This window comes from Pithys albifrons, chromosome Z, assembly GCF_047495875.1.
Source record: "Pithys albifrons albifrons isolate INPA30051 chromosome Z, PitAlb_v1, whole genome shotgun sequence".
NCBI lineage: Eukaryota > Metazoa > Chordata > Aves > Passeriformes > Thamnophilidae > Pithys > Pithys albifrons.
In genome coordinates, this window is record NC_092497.1 from 47,308,480 (window position 1) to 47,325,104 (window position 16,625).

Here is a 16,625-nt window from a genome sequence, read left to right on the forward strand (position 1 = left end):
CTGAATCCCCAGAGGTAGCAGCTTAGATTACGGCAGGAAAACAGCCTGGAGAACACCACCCACATGACATCCAAAGGCATCGAATTCATGGCACCATAAATCCAGAGTAAGAACTCAATAATAATTGCGGCTATTTGGGTTTTACTCATTGATTTGTTGATAAGACTTAAACCTGCCGCTCCTTTTGGCATGACTTTGTACCAACAAAAAGCCAATATATTATACAGGATGGTCCTGATGAACCCTAAGCTCAAGACCCACATGGTGCCACAAAATAGCAGTTATCCTTCTTTGTTTACAAGCCCCACACATTGGGCGCCAAGAAATGTCTGGGTTTGAGGGAAAAAAAAAACCAAAATGTTTTACCCACAAGCAGGGGAGGGGCCTCCTCCACGATAATCACACCACTCTTTATCAAATTTAAGAAAAGGAATTTTAATACAAGAAGGATAACTGCTATATATATATATATGTAAACAGACTAGTGCAACCCACTTCCCCAACACCACAAGAGAGGGAAAAAAAAAACAAACCAAAAGAAACAAAACAACAACAAAACCCAGCAGGTTTTTTCTCCGGGAGAAAAGGTTATACTTAAGTGTCCTTGTCACAGCCTGGCTGGCTGCAGAGTGAGTTTCAGTCCCTCTCCAGCAAAACAGACGAGCAGTGAGCTTTCAGATGGACTCAGTCTCTTTCCCCTGTGTTCCCCGTCCAAGAAGCAGAAAGGTACGAGCAACCAGCAGCAAATCCAAGGCAGGTAGCAGCATCAGCACGGCACGAAAAGTAGTCCGAGGTGGGCAGCGGCAAGACAGCCAGGAAAAACCCCAGCAGTAACCAGCAGGGCAGCCTGCCTCCTTGGAGTCCCCACTCCCCCGTTCCGCCGAGCCAAGACTCCGGAGAAATCCAAAAAAAGAAACCAAAAGAGACAAAACCTGCCCCCACCCCAGCGATCAACAGTTAACTGCTTCTTTTGTTAACCGCTGGCCTGGGCAGTTAAGTGGCAGGGGAGAGAATTTACATAATAATCCCAAACTACAACAGTTTGTGAGCCTGAGGAAGAGGAGCTGATGAAGACAGAGGGTCTCATCGACCCCCCTGACTCAATTCCTAGGGGTGGGACCAGGGGCAGGACTGGGGCTGGACTGAGAAATGTGTAAAGTAATGATTGGATAGATCATACTATAAAAGCCATGGAAACTAGAACTGGGGGGCACGTGCATGTCACCATGTATTCCTGTGGGCCTTCAGCATGTTATTAAAGGACCTTTACTTTTTATCTTATCCTACATTTACTTGGCTCAGAGACCTGCCTTGTGGGGGGCACTCAGGGCATCACCTTGATGACCCAGAAATTAAGGTAGATTGCCTTGTCCTGGCCCAGGCAGGGCTCACCCCCACCCAGGAGCTCCCGTGGTCGGAGACCCTCGGGACCCCCTCCCCTCCCTGCCCTGTGACTGCAGGGTAGGAAACCCTGTGTGACTCTCCTGTGCCTGGTGGCTGGGGGGGGAGGGGGGCAGGGCCAGGGCCCCAGCCAGCCCTGCCCCTGTCCCCAAACCCATTGGTTAATGGACCTTGGACCCTGCCTTTTCCTCAGTTTTCACCCAATCCTACCAAACCTGGGGACCTCCCAGGACTGGACATTACCTCGTGTTTTTTGAGTAAACAGTTCACTCTCCTTCTTTGCAATTGTCTGGAATTCATCGTCTCTTCCTCCCTTCACTGCCCCCATGGAACAAAGGGGATAGCAGGGAAAACCATCTCCCTTTCCCTCCACGCCGCACAGAAGAGACCCTTTTCCTTAAAACCAATACTGTTTGTTCTGCAGATGAAGAAGATAAATGCTGAAACAAAATATTCTGAAGACTGAAATAGAGGGAATAAAAAATTGTATATGAATGGAATAAATTCTGTAAGCTTAGCCAAAATATTCTAATATAATTAAATAATGTAATCTACACATTCAATAAAATAAATGGTAAGCTTACAAATTTGTAACCGGGGGGGAGGCGGGTTTTTGGACCTGAGAGACGACTTCACAGAAGTTAGCAGCAACAGGCTCCTTTATTCATACGCACACACACTAATATACATCTTTAAGACTGTAACCTTCCGCAGGTGCTTGACACTTTGGCACTGATTATTGGTTAACAATGTTGTTTACATTACAAAGCTTCTCATAATTGGCTGACCATGCACATCTGCTGAGAAGGTCGGCAGCAGCCATTTCTGATTTCATTAATTAGTTCTTAAGGCTACAGCACTTATTTACATAGGCAGTTCAGCAGAATACCTTAATTATACTTCAGAAAAGATTCATACAAACACATCAGACTTTTTTATTAAAAACCCCCAAAAATACACAAACAGGAATTGGCCAACCTGTGTATATTTAGCAATCTTTTTCAAAGCTGTTCAGCTTGTAATTTTGAGATTCAGAAATAAAAATCTTGGTTCATATCATTTAAACTGTCAGCCAACAGTGTAATGTCTTCTTGCGTTCATGTAATCTTATCTACCTCTTCAACCAATCAGGCAACCAGTGACATATACTAATGTCCTGACCAATCAGGCAACCAGTGACATATACTAATGTCCTGACATATACTAATGGCCTTTTTCAACATTCATGTTTATGAAAGTAATCTTTTCTGACATTTGTATGCCTAAGCTTAAAAACTGTGCTGCTCAGAAAACACTACTCAGCCTAAGAAGACTTTTCTACCTGTTGCTGAGAACACTACAGTATTTGAAATATTGTCTTGTTTGCCTACCTCAGGTGTGGAGCTCCTGCACTGCCTGATATCTCCACAGGGTAAAAATTTCCCAGGTTTCTGAATGTACAAGGTTTCCAGGTTCCTGTGCTTCTTAGCTGTCAAGACTCCAAAGATTTACAGCAGATCATTAAGAAACTTCCACTTTCATTTCTTCCAAAAGAGACAGCAGGAGGATTACTTTTCTTTTTAATGCTTTCCCTCCTTTATGTATTCTATCCTTGAGATAGTTTCCCAGGGAATCCTTTGAATATTTAGCTTCCTTTTCAACTTAAACCCCCCAGATTTATTCACATGTAGGGGTTGTTCTTGCACAAGTCAGATCACATACTAGTGCAACAGACCGATGACTTTGTGGTGCTGCACATCAGATTAGATAAAACTGTTCTCTGGAGGATGCCAGACTACTTCATACATAACTCTGACATGGGCAGGAGCCTGGATGGCTGGAAATTTATTCAGCTGTTTAGTGGAACAGACTGCAGAACCTGATAAGCCCTGAGGTGTTGTATTAGGAAAAGAGATCCATGACAATAACAAGCTCTAAACCTCAAAAGTGCAAGTCTCAAAAATTTCTTGACAAAAATGACAAGATGTGCGTCTTTGTTAAATGGTTTGCTTATATACAAATCATGGATATCTCTTTCTGTCCTTTTTACTGACATAATACGCTAAACACAAGGCAGCAGCAAGCCTATACAAACTTAATTGTAGTATGCATTTACACTTTGCTGTAAATGCAGCAGTGTTCAGATATGGACACATGTTCTTCTGAACTTCTTTCCAGAGCTGATTTTTTTCTGTTCTTGACATGGAAAAAGCAGGTGAGTATCACCTACTTTCCTCAGACCTTAAAAAACATAACAGCATTATCAGCAAAGAAAAGTCCTGGTATCCTTGTGGCTAAAAGACCACTTTTCTCAGCTGTTCCTCACAGCAGAGGTGCTCCAATCCTCTGATCATCTTGGTGGCCTCCTCTGAACTTGCTCCAGCATGTCCTTCCTGTGCTGGGGACACTGGAGATGGATGCCGTGTTCCAGGTGGTGTCTGACCAGAGGGGTAGAATTATCCCCATTGTCCTGCTGTCCACACTGCTAGGGATGCAGCCCAGAACACTTGGCTTTCTGGGCTGCAATCATAGCTTTGTTGAACCTGATGAGGTTCCCATGAGCCCCCTCTTGAGCTTGTCCGAGTCCCTCTGGATGGCACCCTGTTCCTCAGATGTGTCAACTGTTTAGCGTGGTGAGTCACATGCACATTTGCTGAGAGTGCACTCAATCCCACTGTGTTTTTGATGAAAATATTAAATAGCACCAGCCCCAATATGGACCCCTGAGGAACATCACATGACACAATACCCTCTGGATGGAACAATACCCTCTGGATGTGCCCATCCAACCAATTCCTCATCCACTGAAAAATCCACCCATCAGATCTGTCTTTTTCCCATTTAGAGCAAAGGATGTTGTAGGGCACAGTGTTAAAGACCTTTCAGGGAGTTGACATCTGTAGCCCTTCCCTTTTCCACTGTTGTAGTCATTCCATTTTAGAAGGCCATCAGATTGTTCAGGTAGGACTTTTTCTCGAGGAAGATGTGCTGGTTGGCCAGCTGAGCACCCCCTCCACGCTCCTGGTAGCATGTTCTTGCCATCCAGGCTCTCGTGGGCTGAGTCATGCTCAGATGCATCTCACAGGATGACTGTGGAGTGCACAGCACCCCCTCGGTCAGGGAAGACAGCACAGGCTCCCTGTAAGGAGCACACAGCAGGACAGTGACTGCTTGCTTAGTCACTGTGCTTGCTGCTTGCTGCAAACAGGACAAAGCTGCAACTTTCTCACTATGTCACATCAGCCAGCCTTCTCTGTGGTTTGAATGACCTGTGGTAGGCATTGTGAGGAAACATAAGACACAAAAAGAAATGTGTTAAATGTTACTCCTTCTTCCTCCTGCAATTGCTTTTAGTAATTTCTTCCTGCTCTCCGACAAAAGGATCACCCAAAATACAAACTTAATGTGTCTGAAAACAGTTTCCAAAGTTTTAAAGAATAACATATACATTTTTTGCTGGGTTTTGGGCTTTCTTGGTTTGTTGTTTTCAGTTTTATTGTTTATTCAGTTTTTTGAAAAGCCCCTGCAAGATCAATATGTATTATTAGTGCCCATATGAACAGTGTTTCTCATATTATCTCTTTCTCCTCTCTCCACTGTGATGTACCTTTCCCTTTCTTCCTGTCCTTTTATAGTGCTTCTTTGTACATTAATGCATAGATCTTTTCCCTCCCATTGATTAAATGAACTCCAATTGATTGTACCTTCACGTAGTACTTTTTCTCTGACTGTACATTATCAAACTCTGTTTTTCACTAATCCTTTAGGCAGAAATTGTGTTAGGCACTATTGGAGTTTTCCTCTACTCGTGTGATGCATGCCTGGTCAGGCTTTCACTTATGATGCCTCAGGAAGCATCACCTTGGTGCTTGTTCAGAAGCTCTTCCATCACCACAGCTGCAGTGGGACGTTTTGTGTGAGGAGACGCTGCTGAAATGGCTCTGGGGACCCTTGGATGATGGTGGGGCATGAAGTCCGTGGAAAGGCATCAGAAGGGGGAGAAAGCAGCACCCAGAGACTTTGTCAGGAAAACAACAATTTATTTCCATTTTCTTGGATAAAGAGTTCCTGGAGCCCTGCTAATGCCGTTGGTGAGATGGCCTCTTGCTTGGCTGGGGAGAATCCTGGAGGCTGGTGGCTCTCCTCCTTCGGCCGCACCTGTGCTTCCTGCGTGCATGGTTCCTGCCCTGGCCAGGAGCAGAAGGGCTGTAGCCCTGATCAGATGGACCTGGCACTGCTATTGCCTGCTGTGGCTTCTGCTGGGGTTGGTCCTGTTCTGAGCACATGGGCATAGATGGGGGGCAGCTGGGACTCCCTTGGAGGCTGGTCTCTGATGTATGAGCTTCCTCCGCCACATCACAGCCTGTGGGGTCACTGGCAAGAGTCACTTCCTGGGAGCTGGTGTAGCTGGAGCTGCTGGAGGCAGTGCTGGCATGATGGAAGCACAGGAGCCTCTGGGCCTCCTCACTGCACTGGGCTGAAATAACATTAATGATGCCATGGACAAGCGGTGCTGTGTGCCTGTTGAGCAGAGGCTCCAGGATCTCGACCAAGACCTCTGCGTCTGGACCACATACGCAGAGGCCATGCAGGATGGAGCCCTCTGCAGCCTCTCTTTGCCACCACTGGTGCTGGTAAATTGCTGCCAGCCTCTGGCGCAGCCAGGGCAGCACAGGGTCCAGCAGTTGCTGTTGCCTTTGGAAAAGTTCTGCCCAGACCTCAGACAGAAGGACAGCCACGAATTCTGGCCCTGCAGCCTCCTGCTCAGCTGCAGACGGTGTCCCCTGTGAAGGCGGCATAGGGGACACCACAGGGTCATTGGAGCTGTTTTCAGCCAGCTGGAAGCGAGTGCTCCCTGCCTGACTGCTGTCCTCTCTCAACTGTTCTGGGGCTGTGATGGCAAACTGCAGATAGTCCCATTCACCTCGCTCAGAAAACCTGACAATTTCTATAGGTCTGCTGCAGAGTGGGCACCCTGGATTTGTTTTTGCCCACCTCAGAATGCAGCCCAGGCAGAACTGGTCACAGCAGGGCAGAGCAGAAGCCACTTCATTCCGAGTGTTGTGACAGATGGGGCAGCTCCAGTCCATCCCTGTGGCCATGTCTTCATGATGTAGCAGGCTGCAGGACCAGGAGCTGCTCCCATGTGCAGGCACGCTTTAGAAGTGCAGGCTCGATCTAGGTTGGCCCAGCCAGGCTCTGCTGGCACCTAAACACAAGCAGTGAGGAATGTGATATCACAGTCTATTCCCCCACTGATGTCATAATCCACCACTCAGTGATGTCACAATGGGATGCCTGGCCCCGGAATATAACCAGTGATGGATGCAAGGTCACAATCTCTGATGATGTCACAATCCAACACTTAGTAATGCCAGTGAGTCTAGAATGCAATACTTACAGCTCTTGGTGGTGGCTGGATAAGCAATCCGAGTATCCTGGAATAGTTGCAGCTGGAACAAACCTTTAAAAATCAGCAATAAGCAATAAGCAGGGACATCTGAGTAACCAGATCAGGTTACCCAGAGCCCCATTCAGCCTGACTTTGACTGTTTCCAGGGATGGGGCATCCACCACCTCCCTGGGCCACCTGTAGCAGTGTTTTACCACCCTCATTACAAGAAACTTCTTTCTTATAGCTAACCTAAATTGACTCTTCTCCAGTTTAAAACCATTGGCCACTGTCCTATCACAAGAGGCCCTTCTTAGCTCAGTAAAATGCTTAACAAAGCTTAGCAGATCTAGAGTGCTGAGGGTTCAGGCTGAAGAGTCATAAAATTAAATGAGGAGTCACCAGGATTTCAGCAGAAAATGCCTTCAGTACCTGAAGCATCTTCCAAAGGGCTGATCATTCTCCAGGTTCCTTAGGATTCATTATGGAAACAATCTGAGAGATTCTTGACCAAATCTAAGATTCCTGGGAAAAGCAGTTAACAGATGTACAACATGGGAGCAATAGAGTCTGTTTAAGAGGGGACACCAGATCAAACACCAGAAAAATAATGCCCAAGAGGAATAGATGTTCAGCTGACATTCACGAGAGTCAGATCCACAGCCTGGTTGTATTCACAGAGGCCTTTGCTAACACTTTCACACTCATTTCCACATTAGAAGGGTGGGACACTTAGAAGGCTTGGGAAGCTTTAGGAAGGTTTGGGAAGGAAAGTTTTGGTAAGGGAAGTCTGAGAGACGGCTGCTGTGGGCACTGAAGGACTGTGACAACATTCACTGAGGGGCGGCAGACAGTGGACACCGAGGGGCAGAGGGCACTGAGGGGTGGAGGGCACTGAGAAGTGGTGGGTAGTGAAGGGTGGAGGGCACTGAGTGGCAGGTGGAGCACTGAGAGGCGGAGGGCACTGAGAGGCAGAGGGCACTGAGGGGCAGTGGGCAGAGCACTGAGGGGCGGAGGACACTGAGGGGCGGTGGGCAGAGCACTGAGGGGTGCTGGGCACTGAGGGGCAGAGGGCACTGAGGGGCGGTGGGCAGAGCACTGAGGGGCAGTGGGTGGTGGGCACTGAGGGGTGGTGGGCACTGAGGAGCAGTGGGCACTGAGGAGCAGTGGCAGAGCACTGAGGGGCGGAGGGCACTGAGGGGCGGTGGGCAGAGCACTGAGGGGTGGTGGGCACTGAGGGGCGGTGGGCACTGGGAGCAGTGGGCACTGAGGAGCAGTGGCAGATCACTGAGGGGTGGTGGGCACTGAGGGGTGGAGGGCAGAGAGCACTGAGGGGCGGGGGGGGACAGCGCCCCCTGCTGGCCGTGCCGCGTTGGGGTGGGCGGGGGCGCGGCCCTCGCGCATGCGCCGGTGGCGTGCGGGCGTTGTACTGCCCCCCAAGTTCAGTGTGTCGCGACTGTCGGCGACGGTGGGGGATGGAGGCACCGCCCCCGCCGCCCGCCGCCGTCAGCCCCGATCCAGCTGATCCCCAGTCTGTGTTTCAGGCGCTCGAGGAGATGCTTTCTGCGTCCCACCCTGCACTGGCTGCGTTACTGGAGGTGACCCACGGCGGCGCTGGGGTCTGCACTGGGGCCTTCTCAGTGTTGTGACATGCCTGAGAAGTAAAGGCATCTTAAGGGTTTGCTTGTTAACTAATATTTTAAAAAGAAGGAAGAATCGAAAGCATTCCACGTTAATGAGCATGAGTCGTATTAACCTGTATTGCCCAAGTTTGAGCACTCATTTTCATAGGAAAAGTGCATAGAGCAGGTGAAGTGCCCCTCCAAAGCTCCAGGCTGGACTAGACTGTTCTGCTTAGTGCTGTGTAGGGAAAAGCACATCATTTTGCCAGTGCATAAGAGGATAACAGGACTCCTTCTTTATTGCCTACTCGTCTCGCCTGCACTTGAACCTTGGCAGTTTTGATAGCTTTTGAAGTGCATTTTGAGAAGTGTATCTTTTCCATTATTGAAGGTCTTTGGCAACTGGGGTCCAGGCTTTCTTATTAGTACAAGAGAGATTAAGTGTGTGAGCCATGGAATTGTTGGGGAGATGGTGTTTTTGTTTTGAGCCTTCATGACTTGTGTAATTGGTGAGAAGAATGATGTTGCTCCTGAACATGAAGTGGATAAAGACTTGAGGCTTATTGTGCATTAAGAGCAATTCAGGGAATATTAGACGTTTTGTTTGACAGATTTGCTCTTTTCATTAGAAATCTCCTTTCTCTAACTCTTACCTCTTCCCTGACTTTCCTGGAGTGTTCAGTTTCTGTATTGGCACAGGCCTTTTTGCATATTATATTACAACGTTGCCAAAGAATGTCTCTATATTTCTATTATTATACACAGGCATTGCCTTTTAGATATTTAACATTGAGTAAGGACAGGAGTCAAGTTGATGAGTGTAATTTTTTGCAATTATCCATGTCTTATTACTCAGTTTGATGTTCTTTCATTTTCTGTAAACTCACACATAGCAGTTTTCAAAAGCTTTCTTTTCAGTAATATAAGGAAATGTTGCAGGCTCTGCACAATCACTCAGCTTCAGGATTCTGTTGGATAGGCTGTCACAGAAGAGATGAATATTCTTGAACAGGTGATAGTGAGAATATCTTCTGTCTAAAGGTAAATTCTAGGTACTTAACTTTGGGCCTTTATTACCTCAGTGGAATGAAAACCTAGCTAGGTTGTCTGGCTTTCTAGGATTTTCCTAACCCTACAGATTTGTACCACATGGTCACAGAAACACACCCATTCAGTAAATGGTTGCCTGCAAAATGCATACAAAATTGTAGCAGAGGGCTCCAAAAAGCAAGCAATACATTAGAATTTAATAAATTAGCATTTGAATAGGATGAGATTCCCAGCCAGAAATGTGTGGCTCGTGTATGCAGTTCTGCACCACACTGGCCTGTGCAGTGGTTTCAGTAAAATCTCTTCTTAACAACACACATGTTGATAACTAGGAGGGCACCTGGATTTCTTCTGGCTTGTTCCTTGTAGCAAGTGTAATAAGTGAGGGCACAGTTCAGACTGTGAGGACACGTACTCTCACTTGGTATACTCCAGTTTTCTGGTTTCATGTTTTGATTAATAGGACACTGTAAGAGCTTGAGTTTCAGTTTGGCAAACTTCAGAATTTAAACCACTTGCCATGTAAAACACCTTGGCAGTGCTCACCTTGTGTTACATGTCCTTTGAGAGTGGAGAAGAGCAGTAATTGTGTCCCTAAAGAAATTACAAGAAAATACTGAGTGGTCTTTGGTTTGTATTTTTTGTGGGTTTTGTTTGTTTTGGTTTTTGTTTATTTGTTTTTCTATTTTTTTTTTTTTTAAGGAGAGTATTATGGGTCAGTGTGAGTCTTCAGGAAGTGAGCCTGTGAATGTAGGGGTAGAAGAGAGAACTTCACCTGACAACGTGAGCTGTGGGAACAGATCCTTGGAGCCAGAGGGCCCTGGTAAAAAGAGAGTGTGCATGTTTCCAAAGATGACTGAGACAGCTACTCTGAGCCTGACTTTTCCAGGAAGCGGAGAGCAGAATAGTCGATCCAAGAGCTGAGGGTAGAGTTGGAGGAGCTGCTGCTTATTTCTAAGGGTAGTTTTTAGAACCCAGATAACAATGCCAGTGAAGAATGCAGCTCACAACAGCCATCAGTTTCAACCATTCAAATAAGGACTGAGTTCTCTTTGTCAGTACAAAAAAAGAAGGGCTGGAGTTCTGTCCCTTTGAGATGTGAATGTCTCTGTTCAAAGTTCTCATGGATGCCATTTGCAGTGCTAGTGCTGCAACTTTTATTGAGGTACTTCAAAATCTTAAAGTTTTGAAGACTTGTAAGAATTCCTCCTTTTTAAACAACAGATACCAAATTCCTGAGTGCGAACCTGTCTTTCAGGCTGTATTTTATACTCTGTGATAGAAGTGCAGTTGCTGAGTGTGCTGCCAAGGGAGACACACACACACACAAGGACCGATACTGACTCAATATTCATTTTGCTTTCTCGATGTCCATCTGCTGTACCTTTCCAGAAGGGCTCCTCCTCTGCATAGGAGGAAGCTGGTGAGGTCCAGGCCTGGCCCAGCCGTGGTAGGTGAGGATGGCTGCAGCTCTGCTGGGCCACACCCCAACTGTTGCCATGACCACCACACACTCCTTATAAACCTCAGGAGACTGATAAGGGCCCTCACTGAGAAGCTGACAGCTACTGTGGAAGTGCCTAGCCACCCATCCAGCCACTTCTAGTAACAGCTGGGCACAGCACAGAACAGGGTTGTGCTGCAGTCAGCCTTGGCAAGGCCAATAGGACTGGTGAGATGCAGTGGTCCATGTGGGGCTGTGGTGGGTTTGAGTGTGGCATGGGGTTTGAAAACTGGCACTTCCCTGAGGAGAAAGCTTACCTGTCCTTGCTGGTGGCTGCTCAGCACTGTTCACCCAGTATGGGACAAGGCCTGTTCTTCAGGAAGGCATATCCGTTCCCAGTAAGCAAAGGGAATGTGATTCACGTGTGTTTCAGTTTGCCTGTAGGCTACAATATAGTCTCTGCTGTGTCCTGCACTGAGAACACCTTCTCCTGCCCCCTGTGGAGCTGGTGCAGCCCTGCCAGATGAGCAGTAGTCCTCCTTGCTCAGCTGTAGGAATGCTTAATTGAGTAACAAATTGTAGTAAACTCATTGAGCCTGTGTGAGATGATAGGTTGGTCATGTGTATGGTCAGCTGTAGCATCCTGTTAGTTTTGTGCAAAGAGAAAAAAACCTGGAAGTAAGCTTCCTGTCACTTGTCTCCTGCAAAGGAATTCCAGGCTAGACTGTTTTTCAAGAAGACTGAATGGGTACGTGAGGGCCAAATAGACAAGTTACTTGATTTTGAAAATCTTTGGGAAGATACAAAAGACTGGTTATGAAGTGTGTATGTCTGTGTATATAAAATTTACAATGCAGATTTTTAATATCTCTACACATCTGTTATAATACATATTTTTGTAATACAAAAAAACCAGTCTTCAGATCACTTAGGAGGTAAGATTACATTTCTGCAATTTAGTCTACTGTGCAATTCCTGAAATGTTTAATCAAAGCAAAAAATAGAACTCTGCATACCAGACACAGCTTCTGGATGTTTGATGACTGTGTTTGAATTCTTGCAGGGGTACTGCAGAGTTGTTCAGCTCCCAGTCCTGTGACAGGCAGTGCTGATTCTGGGGCTTTGACTGACACTAGCAGCAGTGATTTCCAGGTGAGCAGAGTATCCTGACATCCAGAGAAAGTGGAACTGACTGTATGAATGAACTTTTATGGCCTTCTGGAATGAAGCACCTAAATTCAAATGTGAATCTCCTTTAGAAAGTGAAAGGATTCGGGTTTACAAATACTGAGTCATTAACAGTCCTTGTCTGTGTGTGTCTCCCTTGGCAGTGAGGGTTCAGGGCAGTAGCATAGTGGATGTCCTCATGAGTGGAGTGGTTTTTTCTTCAAAGGTTTTTTGCTTGACTCCACCAGAGTTTGCCTTAGTTAACTAGTCTGTGTTTATCCTTGAAGAATGTCTTTGCCTGGACAAAAAGTGTCTTTTAATATTCTGAAAAGACTAGGAAACAGATGCACTTTTTGTCTAGACAGCTTTCTGCTATCCTGAGTTTCAGTTGCTGACTGAGAAAAACTATGGTGATTTTTGAAACTGACTCCACCTCAGAAATGCCTTTTTCAAGGGAACTACAGTACTTACTATAAATGCTTTATATCATTCCAGTGGAAACTGCACCTTATTTGGAGTGTCTGGCTTTTCAAATAGCAAAAGATCAGAAATAGTCTTCCTTTTCTACTACAGCGTAATGTATATCCTTTGCGTTTTTTCTCTGACAGATAATAAGCAAAGCAATTTACACTTACTTGTGTTATAAAAGGCTTGATCCCTTACCCAAACTTGATAATCCAGTTTCCTGTCTTGCAAATATCAACCTTTGTGTTGTAGTCATGATTTTTTTTAGATGTAATCATACCAAAGAGAACCAGGCTATGGCTATGATAACATGTAAGGATAGAAATAGCCAATGGCCAGTAAGGCCAGTGATATTCTAGTATTTCTTTTTCACCCAGTGCATCTTCTTCCTCTCACTTAGATCATGAGCTGCTTTTTCATCCAAGCCTGAGGATCAGTCTGAATGATGGGAAGTCTCAAAGAACTTTATCTTTCAGGCAGCTGAAATCAGTGTTTGAGACTGCAGGTGGTTTTGTCCTTGCAGTCCCTGAAAAGGTGTGGTGGCACTTAACTTCGTGTGTACACTGTTCTGGTCTTGTAAGTGGAATGCTCACCTTCCTTTTCACCAGTCTTGCTAAATGAGATTATTTTCATCATGAGCTACAGGGACCCGCAAACTATTCTTCTGAGTCCCAACTGCAGTCTTTTATCATGGTTCATTTTTTCATTTCTGCCTCCTTCTGATTCTTATCTGTCACATCTTCTCTAGATAAACTAAAAAGACATCAGTTGTATCTTTGTGGGGTCACTTTCTCCTGTTGGTGTATGAGATCGTGTAATGCATCCAGGAAGATGATCTGTGTTATAACAGTTTCAGGTCCTCTAAGAAAAGGTAGAAGAATTTGCAATGTACATGGGTTGGTTGATTTGTTTCTATTAGGAATAATCTCATCTCTGGCCATTGACTTGGTGTCTCGAATCTTGCTTAAAAAACAAAACTTGAAAAAAATAGCTAAATGAAAGGAACTGTGGTTAACTGTATATCATAAAATTATGAAGGTGGCCTGCTGTGCTGGTTTAAAGGTAAACTGGCAGGAGACATGAACCGAAGTCAAACGGAAATTAGAAGTCATAGTTACAATTTAATAAAAAGATTACAATAAATGCCATGATACAGAGAAAAAATTGGTTTTAACCCACAAAGCCCAGATATGTAACCCAGCATCCTGGGGCACAAATAGAATGGTGCTCGTTAGCCCCTGTGCTGAGCGCCACATGGTCTCCCTGAGTACAAAGTAAAAGGAAAGGAAAAGCTGATGGTGAGAATGATGGTTGCAGTCTGGTCGAGAGCGGCAATTGCAGTCCTATTAAGGTTCTAGCCCTCCTCTGGATCCAAAGAGTGGTACCAGAAGTCCCCAAACCCCAAGATTATATATGCTCAGGTTCAGATGGGAATGGCCAGTACCTCTTCCAGGGCCAGGAGTTTGACAACGAGTGATCTAACTCTGTGAGTCATGGGATATTTTTGGAATTGTTGATGGCCCGTTAGCAGACATGACCCCTCAGGCTGGGGTGAAGGTGCTAAGTCACTGGTGTGAAGACAGGAAAACTTCCTTATCTCCCAGGCTTCTTTAACACCCAGCTAGTAGCCTTAGGTGTCAGTTGTGTCCTGGGCAGCTGCTGCACAGGATCAAGTACTAACGGTTCATCAGAAATGACACAGCAGGTGTAGAATACACAGTTTTGGTTACACCCACACAATGATAAGCTGGTCCTAGCTGCTGTAGCTAGGACACCTGCCTTTAATGAATGGGCTTAACCTAAATTTCTCAAATTCCAGCTTTTACCTTCCCCACCCTCACCAGTTTGTGGCTATCTGCAAGCTGACATGTCTCCATGAATCCACACTAGGGCTTGACTTCATGCCCAACAGAAAGGATCTCGTCTCTTTGTGCTATTCCCTTCAGGGACTTCTGATGTCCATGCTATGACCAAGTCTTTCACTGGCATTTGATCTGCTATGACTTTCCTTGTAGTAAGTGATTCTGTGTCTTCCTGATCTCTAATTCATTCATCTGTGGAAAAGCTTCTTATGAATCATTACCTTAGGCAGAAAGTCTGAGGATAGTGAGGCACTAAGGACTAATCATTCATGTTAGATCTCTTCCGTATAAGTTTGTATTTTACATATACTTGAGTTTCTGTTCAACATCAGGATATGACTCATCTTTGTCAGAAGAAATTACTTTTCCAGAGTCTTTCAACTCTGAGTCGTCTCCAGAAGAAACAGCAGTCTGGACACTGGTTGTTTAAATGGGACTGATTGTTTCACTGGGGTAGAATTTGCTGCCCTTGAAAAACTCTTCTTGTCTTCTTTCTGCTTAGAATGTTCTTTGATTTACATGAATTCCATGAAAAAAGGGACCATTGAATTACTGACTGTGTCCTGTCAACTTGTAATGGCAATGAAATGTTTTAGTAGCGTGCAGACCTTCTCTGTGATGGCAAGGTATTCTCGGGAATCACCTCTTGGTTGGATGCGTATGTGGAGAACTTCTTGAACAGGAACAAGATGTTATTATCAAGGGACTGCATTCCTGCAGTTGTGTTGATTTGCAGTATAGGAACTTTTCCTCTCGCTTAAAAATCTTGTGGTTTGTGCTACTTTTATACACAGCAGGAACACTGTAGTTCTCAAAGATGTGAAGGCAGGTAGGTTTCCTCTGTCACTTTCTGTTACAAGGAGAAGTCAGACTTGATATTGCATGTCAGCTGCTGGAGGAGATGTTATCATCCAATCCAGAAATAGCTGCCTTTTTGGAGGTAACTTTACTTGATAACGATGCTGGGGTCTTCACTAAGAGCTTCTTAGTATTATTGCATGCCTGAGAAGAAAAAGCTTCTTTAACTAAGCTTTTAATGGACAGTGAAGCATTTGCCTGGTAAAGGTGTCTCATGTTCTTGAGAATGAGGTGTGTTAGCCTGTGCTGGCCAAGTTTGGGTGCTCATTTTCATGGCAGAAGTGTGTAGTGTAGGTCCATTCATTGTTATGAAGTGCAAGCTCTTTAGGTTATAGTATGCTGTCTTTGATCTTAATTCATACAGTATTTTGAGATTTGCCACTGAAGACAAAGATTTTTGTTTAAATTCCAGGGAAATTAATAGATTGAGTTACTAATTTTCTATTTTCTGTGGAAAATACAACTTATGAACATTTGATTGGTATAAAGCATCTTCAGTTGATTATTCTTTGTGATATCTTGCAAGTTGTGATTCTCCTTTGCTCTGCCCTGTGCCTGGTCTTCCCTGTGTACAGAACTGTAATTCTCACATGCAGTGTAAACCATCTATGTATTATGTAAAGCATCTCAGCAGTGCTCACCTTGTGTTACATGTCCTTTCAGAGTGGAGAAGAACAGTTATTATTGTGTCCCTAAAGAGACTACAAGAAAATACTGAGTGATCTTTTCTTTTCTTTTTTTTCTTTTTTCTATTTTTTTTTTTAAGGAGAGTATTATGGGTCAGTGTGAGTCTTCAGGAAGTGAGCCTGTGAATGTGGCAGTAGAAGAGAGAACTTCACCTGACAACGTGAGCTGTGGGAACAGTTCCTTGGAGCCAGAGGGCCCTGGTAAAAAGAGTCTGCATGTTTCCAAAGATGACTGAGACAGCTACTCTGAGCCTGACTTTTCCAGGAAGCGGAGAGCAGAATAGTCGATCCAAGAGCTGAGGGTAGAGTTGGAGGAGCTGCTGCTTATTTCTAAGGGTAGTTTTTAGAACCCAGATAACAATGCCAGTGAAGAATGCAGCTCACAACAGCTATCAGTTTCAACCATTTAAGTAAGGACTGAGGTCTCTGTCAGTACAAAAAAAGAAGGGCTGGAGTTCTGTCCCTTCAAGGTTCCTTCTGCCTCATTGGTGCTGTCTGTTGTAGGGATGCAATCTGTAATGATATGGATGATTCTCCTGGTCCTGGAGCTTAATCCATTACCTAGGAGAAAATGTGCTCCCTGCTGTCCCTGACCACGTGGTCCCTGACAGCCCCTGAGAAGGGCACACAGAGACCACTTGAGAGAGAGAAGAAGAAGAGAGAAAGTTTATTGCTGGTCAGGGGTTTATATGGACCTTG